Source organism: Parasteatoda tepidariorum, chromosome X2, assembly GCF_043381705.1.
Source record: "Parasteatoda tepidariorum isolate YZ-2023 chromosome X2, CAS_Ptep_4.0, whole genome shotgun sequence".
NCBI lineage: Eukaryota > Metazoa > Arthropoda > Arachnida > Araneae > Theridiidae > Parasteatoda > Parasteatoda tepidariorum.
This window is the reverse complement of record NC_092215.1, coordinates 19,093,776-19,108,830: the sequence shown is the minus strand read 5'-3', so window position 1 is coordinate 19,108,830 and position 15,055 is coordinate 19,093,776. Positions and strand designations below refer to the sequence as shown.

Sequence of the window (15,055 nt, the reverse complement as noted above, 5' to 3'; positions counted from 1 at the left end):
AGATTGTTGTCTATTATTCGAATTAAAAGCGTATAAAAAGCACTAAAAAGTTTTGAGATAAAACGGTCGGCAAAACGAATGTAGACATAACAATAGGTTGGCTTAGCAATGGGGCCAATGGCAAAAACTATACCCCATTTAACTTTTCTCCGGTTAGATGATAATGTTCGAAAAGTGAATTTATATTTATTACCGGGACGACGCAACCTACAAAGCAGTCCAAAAATTGGAATGTAGTGCCGGTCATAAATTCCTATCACACATAGAAGTTGATTGTTACTTTGAAATTATTAGTTTTTATAAGACACAAACAATAGGTTCGGTTCCCAGTTGTGTAAGAGAGGGTTAAGTGTGAGGGAGAACAAACAAAAAGGGAAGAGTTGAAAGTGTGGAGCGCTTAGAGTCTTTTTAGTTGAAATTTATTCCCTTTGCAAACGCAAACGTTTTCAAACCGTTTCGAGAGTAATAAGCTCTCTCTCGATATAGGAATAATAAAAAGTATATTTTCCTTCCAGGTAAGTATGAGATATTTAAAAATATTTATTAATGATTAAAAAAATTTTAACTTCGCTTCTTCTAATAATAAATAGAGCGTTTAGATTAAAAAAATCTTTTTTAACTTCGTATATTCTAATAATAAATTGGGCGTTTAGAATCCTGTTAGTTGAAATTTATTCTTTTGCAAAATATTTGGAGAGTTATCGTTTTAAAACCATTTAGAGAATACTAAGTTCTCTCTCGATATTGGAATAATAAAAGTTATATTTTTCTTCCGTGTAAGTATGAGATATTTAAATATATTTATTAATGATTTAAATAATCTTTTTAATTCGTAACTGAAAACATTTTAATAATAAATTGAGCACTTAGAGTCCTGTGAAATGAAATTTATTCCTTTGCAAACTATTTGGAGAGTACATTTTTCTCCTTTTGCAAACGTTTTCAAACCATTTAGAGAATACTAAGTTCTTTCTCGATATAGGAATAATAAAAATTATATTTTCCTTCCATGTAAGTATGAGATATTTAAATATATTTATTAATGATTAAAAAAAAATTTTAACTTCGCTTCTTCTAATAATAAATAGAGCGTTTAGAGTCCTGTTAGTTGTAATTTATTAATTTGCAAACCATTTGGAAAGAATTATTTTAATCCTTTTGTCAACGTTTTCAAACCATTTAGAAATCACTAAGTTCTGTCTCGGTATAAAAATTATACTTTTTTTTCATGTAAGAGAGTGTAAGATATTTAAATATATTTATTAATGATTTAAGTAATCTTTTAACTTCGTATCTTATAATAATAAATTGAGCACTTATAGTCCTGTTAGTATAAATTTATTCCTTTGCAAACTATTTGATAGCACATTTTTCTCCTTTTGCAAACGTTTTCAAATCATTTAAAGGATACTAAGTTCTCTCTCGATGTAGGAATAATAAAAATTACAATTTCCTTCCATGTAAGTATGAGATATTTAAATATATTTATAATTGATTTAAGTAATTCTTTACTTTCATAAATGAAAATCTTCTAATAATAAATTGAGCACTTTGAGTCCTATTAGTTGAAATTGTCAACGTTTTTCAAGAATTTTATTCCTTTGTCAACGTTTTCAAATCATTTAGAAATTTCTAAGTACTGCCTCGATTTAAAAATTATACTTTTTTCCTTGTAAGAGAGCATGAGGTATTTAAATATATTTATTAATCGTTTAAATAATCCTTTAACTTCGTAAATGAAAACCTTCTTATAATAAATTTCTCGCTCTAAATAGGAATGATGAAGCTTATAGTTTACTTTCCATGAGTGAAATGATTTTCTTATGATTTAAGTAATCTATTTAAAACTGTACAAAACAGAACCCCAACCTCGTGAAAGTTGAGTTCAGTTACAAGCAAAGAAGTCTCTATGGAAAAAATAGAAACACTAGAATTTCAGTGAAAAAATAGCGAGAGATTTCTATTTTTTATGACAGTTTAAGAAATATTTTCATGTAAATTACATGTGATGTAGTCAGAGCGGTGTAAAGGGGAGGGACAATTGCGTCGGGGCCCAGGACGGCTGACGCCTCGGGGCAGTTTCTTCTTCTTTTTTGGGAAAATGCGAAATGTTTTTTCAAAAGAAAACGGTAGTGTGTTTCTTTATATCTACATGAAAGCTACAATTTTGCTTAAATGTTCTGCAAAAATTTTACTAACTAGAAAAATATGTTTTTCTTTTTTTTGTGCTTTGGGAATAGAGCCTGCAATAAATTTTGTCCTGGAACCCGTAAAACTTTGTTCAACTCTGGATGTATAAGTCTAAATTAAGAATTCCCCTATCTGTTCATCTGTACCCGTGACAGTGACTATGGTAGCGAGGTATAACTTTTTCAAGTAGGGGTGTGGGGTCACTGTTTAAGACTGGTTTTGGCCTCGGGTGGCAAGGGGAAAAGAATATTTTTCTTCGGTGTATCTTGTTTCCATAGCAGCAGATCCTCAGTGGCAGGGGGAGTTATGTGGCAAGGGGAGTTATTACCGTATACAAACTATAGTTATCTTCTACCTCCACTGAATTGCAACTTTCGTGAGACACACATCAAAAGGAAGAGGGTGCCGTATAGTTTGTCTAAAATAAGAACTCCTCCAGATATTCGTCTGAACCTGTGGCGTTGACTGTGGTAACGAGGTATGATTATTTCAAGTAGGGGTGTGGGGTCACTGTTTTGGAGTGTTTTCGGGTCGGGTCGGCTAGAGAAAGGGAATCTCTTCAGTCTATTGTGTTAGTCCTAGAGTGAAGCTACCCTCCCTAAAATGGGCCATTCTTGTTTCCATAGCACCAGAGGGCCTCAGACTTTGTGGCGAGAGGAGTTCTTAGCTTAGACGAACTATACTTGTTAGTTCCCAGTTTTACCCCGCCAGGAGAGATTTTCGAAACAAGACAGAACTATGCCGATTATTGGGTTAAATCCTTATTGCTAGGGTATGAATCTTTAGTAAACGTATAATAATCTGAACTAAAAATATTTTTGTATCTTAAATGAAAAATAAATCAAAATAGCTTATAAACAGGAAAACGTTAGATAGAGAGTTGATACGGTAGAACAAACTTTTCTACACAGACGCCGGGAATAATTACACCAGTATGATAGGTCCTTTTTCTTGACAAATAAAGTGTAATTCATACTTTATCCGTTAAAAAAAAAGACGAATTTCACATCAAAATCGAGATATCCGGTTTTACTCCATTTCCCCCCAACTTGAGCGATATATTCATTGATATATCAATGCCTATTGCTGTGGAGTCGTAGCGTTATTCAGTTTTTATTAGCCATACTGCAATTCACTGTTACAATTGACCATAAAAAAAACAAATGACTTAAAGCAAGTGAACATTAAAGTTATGGAATAACTCCCATTTTTTTCCGTTCGGCATTGTGTAATGCGATAAAAATCGATATTAGGCCGTAAAAATGGTGTTGATATTTACATTTGAAGATCAAGGAGAAAGAACGGTTTATGACAATTTTTTCCAAAAATGACGATGGGGTCACCATCTTTAGTATTTTGAGGACTATTAAGTTTGGTAAATCTATAACACGAAAAATAGGTTCGTCCCTGTTGTTATTACACAGTGAAAATGGGCCGTGCCGTAAAAAAACGGTTTCTTCCCACGCGCAAATTCGTTTTCATTTTGACCCAGCTTTCACGGACATAAATTGTTTTTCATTTGAAATAGTTTAATATTAGCCCCTGTTCTGAAATTCTCTTAAGTGTCCTGATATAGAAATAAGTATACTGGGCTGGAAATTACTGCACTGCCTGAAAAGTATTTTATAGAGTGGCAGACAGTGAAATATCTCAGTATTTTGATTAATTTTGCCAACATTTTAAAAGCTTTACCACGAGAAAGCTAGAGCAAAGTGGCTTTTTATGTAAACTTTTGAATCATTCACATGTAGTGATGCTGTAATTAATTTTTAATCGTATTTACTTGGCAAGAAACCCACATTAACCCTTTCGAAGGCTGTGGGAAGTATACTTCCCACCACTTTCTTACCACTTTTAATTTCGGTTTCCATTTATTCATAACTAGCGTTTGAATAAAATTAGTAACCATTTGTTAGTTTAAAAAAACGTATTAAAGTTACAAGATATATAATTCCTTTTGAAGTTTGTAGCATTTATAAAATTTATTTTATAAATAAAGAAAAATTAAAGTCAATAAGTTCCTAATAGGTCGTGTTAAATATATTTACCACCAAAAAAAAATGGCATTTTTATAAACTAAATGAGTTTTTTTTTCTTATATCAATTACAATTCTTAAAACAATTTCAATTTCAAAAATGCTTTAATTTACCTTTACTAGAAATAAATGGCCCATTGAAGGCTTAAAGCAAAAAATTTACTACCACTAGAAGAAAATTTCTTACAAAGCGTAGAAAGTTGGGTGTATTATAACAGGGATGCCAATTATTGGGTATATTATAACATACATATATTATAGCAGGGACTTGTTGTGTATTTTTCAACGGGAACCTCTGGGTATATTATCACAGGGATGCCAACTTGCTCTGCTTTATGGGTAATATTTTTCTAGTGTAGCAAACTTTATGCTTGAATGTATGACTTTCGATTTAGTGAATTAGATTTAAAGTTATTTTCTTATCCTTGCGCATTAATGATTCAAAACTTCATATGAAATGCCACTTCATTCCAACTACATTTACAGGCAGGATTGTCATCTTCTACGCTTCTTGAGAAAATTTCTCGCAGCGATTGCTAAGTTTATATTTCAGTGTAAGATTCTTTCTTCTGTAAATTTGATTTATCCACACCACTATGTATTAAAAACTCAAAAGTTCTTATCAAACGCAACCTTGTTATATCTTTAGTGATGTTTTTAAAATTTTGGCAAAATTATCAAAAGTTCTGAAATCTTAGGTTTATAATTGTCTACCACTCAATAAAATATTTTATTTTATTTTCTAAATGTTGATGAACAGTTTAATTTTAAGTGTACGACCATTAACGTTCAACTCCGTAGCCTTGTAATTTCGAACCCAACCCAGAAGACAAGGGAACTCCTGGATCAAGCATAAGGAGACATTTGCCTTCTTAGAGGACTTTTGAAGCAGCATTTGTGTTACACAGAGAGTATATTCTATGTCAGCACTGTGATTGGTTCAAACCGGGTGCGGAATTCGCATCGATAAGCCATCTCGGGGTTTCGAACCCGGTTCATCTCATTGGAAGGAGCACGCTCTATCCCCTGTGCCACCGTAGCTTCATTCTGCAGGATTGTGATATTTTTGATTGGGGATTTTGATTGGGGACTTTTTAAAATTAAATGATGCCTAACAGAGGAAATAGTCGCCTTTTTTAAAATCTTATAGTAGACCACTTTTTTCATGAAGCCACTTTTTGTATCTCTTCAATATAAAAAGTCGGAATAAAACGGGCTTAATTTGAAGAATGAGAAAAAAATAGGATTGCAATCTTTCTTTTTTTTTCCATTGCCCACCTGGGTTGACTTTCCTCAATTAGCTTTGATTTTCAAAATGTAATTGCATTTCCTTTGGCGACACTCGTAAAAATATTTTCTTTATTTTTGAAAATTCTATTTTTTTAAAAATTAATTTCTGAAACCGTCGTTGAACAGTCGACCCAATTTTGGGTATACGACTACTAATGTTCACTTTCGTAGACTTGAAACTTTGAACCCAATCCAGAAGACAAGGAAACTCTTGGCTCAATTATTGGAAGAAATTTGCCAACGTGGAGGATTTTTTGATGGAACTAACCCGCATTTGTGTTACACAGAGAGGAAAACAACGAAAACCACCCACGGTTATCCTGATGACTAGGGGACTCTAACCCATGATCTACCATGATTTGAGGATATTTTATTTCAGCACTGTGATCGGTGCCTACCGGTTTCGGAATTCGTATCGACCAGCCATCACTGGGATTCGAAACCGGTTCACCTCGTTGAAAGGCGAACACTCTATCCCCTGAGCCACCGCAACCCTATATAGTCAATTAAATTAAGATTTAATTTTTTATTGTCTGACGACTCAAACTCCCACAAAGGAACAAACAAATAAAAGAACAATTTTTACTTACACCGCTTGTCTCTGAAACAAAATATAAGTAAAATTCATAAGACGACCCAATAATTTTTTTTCTAAATAAACGATTCAGTATATTTTATCTTTGTCATTCAAATTGTCCACGTTTTCATTCAAAATGATACTTTTATGGTTGCCAAAGAAGTTTCATTTAAATAAAAACTTTGGGAACAAGTCCTTGAATGCTTGTGTTCTAAAACAATAGATTCCGTTGCAATAAATCTGAAAACCAACTTCCATGAAAATCCATAATTTAACGTTTTTCCCCTTCTTTAGAAATTACAACTATAGTATGGTCAACTCCATCAGAAATCAAAGATGGCGGAAAATATAGTGTAAATCAATAATCGCATAATATTTATAAAAATTGTCAGCAACTGTGTAAAATATTTTGCAAAAAGTGTAGTGGCTTGCAACCTTGGATGTTTTTTAATCAGTTATTAATTTTTTTCGGGAATGTGGCTATCTTATTTAAACACATTTTTTTCCAATTGGGTGCCTGGGCAAAAAATAAGACAAAAAATTCTCTTTAACAGAACCATTTCAAAAACCAAATAGAAGAGATGGAAGAAAAAACGTTCAAAGTAAAATTATCTCATTTTCAGCTTTATTTCGTGAAGAGTAAAATAAGCTCTTATTATTCTTAGCTATAAAGAGTCCGTCAGTATTTACTTCTACACAGAATAAAAAATAACCCTATATTTTCGAAAATTTTATAAAACTCTTCGTAGACATGCACATTTTAATTTCCCGAAAACAAACTATAATAGCTACAGAGTTCATTTTCAATTGACATGTGAAGAATTAGTGGATAAAGCAGGTAAGTAACATTTTCAGAGGTATTTACTCATCAGGGAAAAATAATATGAGGTAGTTGCATGAATATGGATGTGTTTAAAGTAACAGTTGTTTTAATTTTAATATATCCCTTGCCAACGCCTCCTATAACTGAAAGCCTCCACACGGTTTTTTATAGGTAGTCCGATCAGACCACTGTGAAGGATATCCACTTACCGAACGAGTCATTTAATACAGAATATAGTTGAAAAATTAGAAAGTGGTAGCAAATATATGACTAAAAATTTATTTTATTTATGAATGTTATTGGCTTGCCTTATTCACTTGTCAACCACTACAGATTCAATTCTCAAATACATAAGATAAATTTCTCTCAATTACTTTTATAAAAGGTTTTGGGTACATACGCACAACTGGTCGCTTTTTAAGCAGTCTGCGCAGACTACTTATGAAAGACCGTGTGGAGGCTTCTTGATGTAGGAGGTGATGCCCTTGCTTGCATGGTATTGGCTTGTATTCAAATTGGGTAGAGGTAAATAAAATTAGGCGAGGCATTAGTATCACTCCGGGTAAAAAGATGAAACTGGTAACCAAACTAATTCTTTGTAAGCTGGGTTTCAAAAGGTTGATTTATTTAATTCACCACTACTTCAAAAACAATTTTATATATTACACTTTAAACTAACATTTAATAAGGTGAAATCAAAATAAATTTGTCAAACTTGTAATACTACAACTGTACCATTTTTTAACACGTTCACGCCGGGGTGACCCACCGGTGGGTCATGCTAGATTGTCTCTTCTTGGCAGCGCACCGGAGTAAAAACTGGTAACAATAAATTTCATTTTTTAGTTTTTTTCCGGGAATAATAAAAATCCATAACAACCAATTGATTTTAACGGATGTAATTTTTATATTGAACTGCTTCTTCGCCGTGATAAATTTCCTTACAGTAAATTGTTATTGTTGAGAATAGATTAACTCCTCCCGAATATTATCTAATATTGAAATAGTTCTTCGACTAGTATTTTTTCTTTTTCCGTACCAGTATTTTCACTTTTCCCGGCGTGAACGTGTTAATCCATATGAGAAAAAAACGAGAAATGTGTCATTTCTAATAACGGGTTTTACATGCTAGATAAGAGTTTTAAAAATATATATATATATATATAATTTCTTTGTTTTCTCAAATCTATACATTTTGTTTCAGATACACTTTCGACAAAATGAAAACAAGTCCATCTGGTGCTAAGCCACATACTTCCCACAATGGTAAATTTTTATTACTATAATTTTTATAAATTATAATTCTTAAATAAGTTTATTATATTTATTTATTAATTTATTAATTGAAGAACTTACATCTGGTTCAATTTAAGATGACTAATTCATAAAACTAATTTACATAACTTCTGAATCGGTCATCATTATTGAAATATTATAAAAAGCTATAACCATACCGAACTTAAAATTTAACGTCACATCACCGATATCATTTACCGTCATGTCGATATTTTTGTTTCAGATAAAATGCTTTTTGTAAAGAAACATACATCTAATTCAATTTAAGATGACAAACTCAACTAAAACTTATTTCCATAATTGTAGAATTGGTCAATAGAAGAATAAAGAAAACGTTCATGCAGAACTTAAATGTTACTGTCAATGTCAAGTCTAAGGGAAAATGTGAAATTCTGGCTTAATTATCTCATAAATTTTCTAATCAGTTCTAATTGGCTTTTTATATTTGAAAGTCAAGATGGCACAATTGTTTAGTGGCCTATCACCCCCTAGGGGCCCTTCTGACCAAGCTGTATCACCCATCAAACGCTCTGTTACATAAAGGTAGCCGATTCGTATCCCACAGTAACCCCGGATGTATCTTCGTGATGTCCTTCTCTTAATTGTGTAATCTGTCTTTCTACATATCAAAGACTTATAAGCAGTAGTTATGAAATTGAGCATACAAGCCTCCATGTTTTTTTTTAATTTTTATTTCCAATGAGTTGCACAATCAGTCTTCCCGATGAGCAGACCTAGTGCGCTCTCCAGAAGTGATATCCACTATTTCAGGACCACCACAATGGGTGAGATACCGTTGGCCATGTTAATTTGGACGTCTAATTTCTGCCACACTAGATGGCAGCACCGAGACTCTATTTGGATAGCCTCCATGTATGTTGTGCGTAAATAACAACACCTCCCTAAACCTAGATCAACTATAAGCCTCGGTTATGGGAATACAGAGCTATAAGCTTACGCAAAGCGCTCGTAGCTTTATTCTACAGTACAATACAAAACACCCCCTGTCGAGACAAAATCAAATATCATAGGGGAGGAGATAGCCGAAAAATGTCCTAAACAAGCCCTAATAACTCACAAATAGACTGATGGTAGATAATTGGGCCATTTAAAAAAATTGCACTTTCGATGCTCCATGATTTTACGTAATTTAAATTAATCAAATAAAACTCCAAATAATGTTTTTAAACATTTAAATTAATTTACTATATATTTTTAGTAAATGTAATAGTAAATACATAGAAATTAGTACTTTAAAAATAATGTAAGAGTTATACTTTAACACGTCAGATACAGCTCAATTGTTATGTAACAGCCTTATTTGCCTCTTATTTTACAGCAAATCAACCAACTTTAAAATAAAAAATAATTTTGATTTATCTAGTTGTGAAAATTGTGTTATAAGTATGTAATATACAGCAGAGCTTATCTAATATACTGTTTTAAAATTGCTTTTGAGTAATATTTTAAAAGATTTTAGTGTTGTCCCAGGATTTTTTTTCACTTTGTTACCATAATTATTGTATTATTTCAGTTGAGTAAGCAAAAATGGGTTCCTTAGTACCCTGAGTAGTCTATTATTAGATAATGTATAAATTTCAAAAGTTTTCATTATATTATCGTATTCTAAGAAAATAAAGCTTTGACAAGATAAGGGTGTTTCCCTTTGTTTCTAACATAATTGATTCAAATTTATCGTTCCAATGTTCAGTTTATTTTTTTATTTTTTATGATTAGATCAGATTATTCTTTTTAGTTTTATCTAAACATTTCTTCTTTTCAATTGAACTTCTTCAAGTAAATTGATTAGCAGTTTCTTTTTCCGTCCTTTGTTACTACGATAATGCTAACTTTGTTTATTGATTTTTTTATTTATTGTTTTTTTTACTTATTGGTGTGTTATTTAGTATTTCTTAACATACTAAGTGTATTAATGGAAATATAGGTAGATATTAATATTTTTATGACTAAAATTCATTAATTTGTAATGCACGAACATTTAAAATTTAGGTTTACAGTGTCAGTCCCCCCCCCCTTTTATAGTACACCATGCCAAATAGTATTACGTCATGCCCTTTCCACTCCTTTACCTCCATTTATTAAACTATATTTCTCTACATAATTTAACAGACAGTTAATATAATTTAATTTTGATAATTTACAGTTTAAATTTGACTATAGTGTTAATTACTTACTGTTTCAGGTAACTTATTTTCTTTATTTAAACACTTTTGAGCACACACTCACACATTGATAACAGAGGGGAAATTAAGTTAATATTCCATTTTTTTCTGTTCTAAATCAAAAAGTGTCCTGTTGTTTTAATTTTTACATTCCAATTGCAGTTGAAATTTTTATAGGTATGACAACACCTTAGCGTTTCAATTTTTTGATTACATAATATTTTGAGAAAAAAAAAATTTAAAATGCCTTTTTATTTTGAAAATGATCCATTTACACTAATGGGCAGTATCTGTCGGTCAGGATTGATCGTAATGGTTTAAAATGATCATGATTTGAATAATGAATCCCGATTTAGGTAAATCTCTTCATCACAATCTATCTTTTTTGTATTTGGAAAAAAAAAGAGAATAAAATTTTTAATTAATTATTTTCAAATAAATAAAGCGCTAATATTAAGTCTGAATAGTCTGAATATTAAGTCTGATAATATTAAGTTCAATAAAACGCTAATATTAAGTCTGATAATATTAAGTTCAATAAAACGCTAATATTAAGTCTGAAGAGGAATATAAAATTCGGATTTCATTCTGACAGGAAATAAAATTTTTCGATGTGTTGATTTGACTTTCCTACGTTCCTATAATTATATATATATATANTATATATATATATATATATATAAAATAAAATATTTCTAAATATTTTATTTTAGAATTTTTCTTCTTTTTTTCTTAATCTATATTACATTTTCCACATGTTTTGTCCAACGTTCCAACATTTTTTTAAATTGGAAAATTAAAAACTGTATTGCAAACATTAAAAAACTATTAAACAATAATTTCTTATAATATTTTAAATATTGTATAAGAATTGTTTCCAGTCTCTTTCAGTCATTTATTTAATGTTTCTTCTACTGCTCATTTCAATATATGTGACTTTTTATACTTCTGAAGCTAAACCTGTTGTTAATATAACAAAATTAACCGCAATACAATCATTGTTTATAATAATTTATGTATTTTATAAGAGTTGTTTTTATTCTATTTCAGACATTGAATTAGTTTTTCTTTTGACACTCATCTTTTTATAAGAGTCTCTTTATACTTACCAAAACTAAACCTAATGTTAACACCATAAAATATACTAGCATGCAATAGCTCTTTATAATAACAGAAATATTATTTCAAAATTGTTCTTATTCTATTTCAGTCATTGAATTCATTTTTCTTCTAATACTCATTTTATTATGTGTGACTTTCCATACTTCTGAAGCTAAGCCTGGACTCTGCTCAGATATTTGCAACAAACTATGTCAGGGTGACTTCTGCCGGTCAATATGCACTTTTTACTGTTAAACTGTTTTTACTGTCTACTGTAAGTATTTTAAGCAAGTAAGTGTGAATTAATATAAGATGAGCGATTATTTAGTCGAAAAAAACACTAAGGTCAAATCCTATTATAGTTCGTTCACCTGGAGTTAGCACTTGGTTCCGCCTACATCACGTGATATCCGACGATACTATTTGGCTATTTTTGGGAGAAGGATGTCAACAACCTGAACAAGGTTGCTATTTGGCGATAGTATGACTAAAATATTTATTTCACAACATTAATGTTCATTTTTTAAACATTAAATATTTCATAAATTTGATGTTATTTCTTCCTTTTGAGTGAATAGTGTCCTTTTTTGCACATTTTGCTGCAATATATATAATTAGCTAGAGTAACGAAAGGTATAATAGCAGATGATAAAGCGTAGTAAGTGACTGAAAAAGAAATCACTGTTGCGTTTGGTGCGCATTACAGGTATTCTCAATTTCAGGCTTGGAGATGTTTTTCCTCTTACCCCCTCGAAAAAGAAATCACTGTTTGCGTTTGGTGCGCATTACAGGTTGTCTCAATTTCAGGCTTGGAGATGTTTTTCCTCTTACTCCCTCGCGGAAATGAACTCTTCGTCCAAGGAGATAGAGCCAAGTGCCAACTCCTGGTGAAAGAGCTATACAAGGCAGTTAACTTTTACGAATTTTCCTCACGATTTTTTTTTTGTTTTTTTGTTTTTAATATTTAACACTTTTGCTATCGATCCCTAGCCAGAGCGAGATGAAATTCTTCCTACGAGCTTGTGTCAATAAGACAGATCAAATGCGAAATAAGTTAGATTATAATATGAATCCCTTTTGAAGGGAGGGGATTCATATTATCATCTAACAAAGGGATTCATATTATCATCTAACTTATTTCGCAAAGATCCCGACAGAAGCACATTATTTATTGAAATAAACTTATTATGAAGTTTAAAAACTAAAATAGTTGCTTAAATAAGAATTGATTTTTTATCTTTTATAAGATTAGAACTTCATCGATTACCACTCTTCAGTGATAGATACAGCATAAAACTTGTATTCAGCTGGCAGCGAACGTGTTAAAATGGAAGCAAAATTTATGCTTTCTTTGCATATTTTGAATTAATATGTTTAATTTAAAATGATTTTTATCACCAATATACACTAGTGAAAACAATGGAAGGGACAAAGGGTTTATTTATTTATTCGTTTAATTATTTATTTTTAATAAAAAATAACAATGCAAATAAAACTAAGCAAGTCCAAAATATCATCCGACATATCTAACATAAGACCAATATTTGGGAGAACAAAATGGGCGCAGCCTATACCTACACTGGTCACTTGTCCAGCGCAGCAGCTAACAGTCAGCGAAAAACATGTCTAATAGGGTGCCTGGAGTCATGGTGGCTGAGCGGATACAGCTTTCGCCTTCCAATCAGGTAATACCAGCGATAGCTGGTTGATATGAAATCCGCACCCGGCTCGCACTGACCTCAGTGGTGACGTAAAATATCCTCAGTGGCAAACGAATCATGAATTAGAATCCCATGGGTTAGAGTAGAGATTTTCGTGGCTTTCCTCTCCATGTAACGCAAATGCGGGTTTGTTCTATCAAAAAGTTCTCCATGAACACCGACCACAGTGCTGATGTACCATATCATCAGTGGTAGACAGATCATGGGTTAGAATTCCCTTGCCATAAGGCTATCTTATGGTTATATATATCATTATTCATCATTATAGTCATTATAGTTTATATAGTTATATAAACTATATCATTATAGTTTTTCATCATTATAGTTTTTCTTCTCATATAACGTAAACGCGAGTTGGTTGCATCAAAAATTACTCCACAAAGGCTAGTTTCTCTCAATACTTGATCCAGGAGTTCCCTTGTACTCTGGATTGGGTTCAATGTTACTAGGCTGCGGAGTTGAACATTAGTAGTTGTAAACCCAAAATTGGGTCGACTGTTCAACGACGGTTATAAAATAAAATAAAATAATAGGGTGTATGATCGACTCTAACAAGTACACAACTCTCGCATTGGTTTTTCATACTGTCCTCTTCAATTCCTGTGGCAACCGCACCCTTTCTTGCCCCAAAGAATCCTTAAGCTCATCGATAATTGTTTGAGCTGGTCTTCGAGCTGTAATTGAGCATCCAAGAGCATCACATACGCGTTCAATGGGATTGAGCTCAGGGAACATCGCTGGTCACTCCAATCGTTGAATCTTTCGATTGAAGGTATATCAAAGCAATTTTTTTGCCAGAAATTAATAGTTATAGATGCTTAGAACATACTCTTAAATGCAGGAGAAATTTTTAAAAAAGTTACTTTTAATTTATGAAATTTCTTTTCATTTGAAATATACCAGAAAATTGGGTTAGAAGACAAAACTGTTATGCTAATATGGTTCAAAACATATGCAGCACATTTTAACAGCACTATTTACTTCTGAAAGAAAGATATAAATTTTATTAAACAGCGAATGGTTAATTTATTTACTTTGCTAAACAATTATTGTGTTTTATAATTTTTCCCATTAGTTAACGCTAATCCCGAAGGACACTTTTTTTTAATGTGTTTGGCAGATTTACTTATCTCATGAAAGAATAATTGTATTTTATGTTTGTTTTCAGCTAATTAATAATAATCACGGATGAGAAAGATGTTAAATCAGAAGCTATGTCAGAAAAGAAGAGATTTTTAAGATAAAAAATCCAGATGCAGTGCATTTACCATTATGTTTTTAATTTTTTTCATTGTTAAATAATCAACAACATGTGACTAATTTATTTGTTTGTTTCATTTTAATAAAAGTTTCATTTAACCTATGTGTTTATTAGTTATTTACATCGATTAAGCAATAATACCTTATAATAAGCAACACCCTCTAGACCAGACAATTTGTCCCTTAAATAGAGGTTATGCCTTATTTAGATTTAGAGTTGATTTGAATTTGATTTGACTTCATAGATATAAATCCTGGTTTTTGCTTTTCCATCTCTGTTGAGTCCGTGGGCAATTGTAATATGCGGTACACACAACACTTAACCCCGCACTTATGCAACACTTAACCCAGCACCGTATTTATCGATTAATGGGTAAGGTTGGAAGACGAAACTTACAATTAACCCTTTCGAAGGCCGTGGGAAGTATACTTCCCACCATTTTTTTACCACATTTAATTTAGGTTTCCATTTGTTAATAAATTCAGCTTTCTTGAAGTGCGTTTGAATAAAATTGGCAACCATTTGTTAGTTTAAAAAAACGTATAAAAGTTATAAAATACATAATTCTTTTTGAAGT

The 15,055-nt window shown here is 31.6% G+C and overlaps 1 long non-coding RNA gene across 1 annotated transcript; it reads left to right on the top strand.

The window, feature by feature from the left end:
- Positions 1-318: 318 nt before the first annotated feature.
- Positions 319-14,578, top strand: LOC107450573 (uncharacterized). Its single transcript, XR_001584952.3, has 4 exons — positions 319-515; positions 8,121-8,182; positions 11,606-11,770; positions 14,386-14,578. It is a non-coding gene; the product is annotated as an uncharacterized lncRNA (long non-coding RNA).
- The last annotated feature ends 477 nt before the right edge of the window (positions 14,579-15,055 follow it).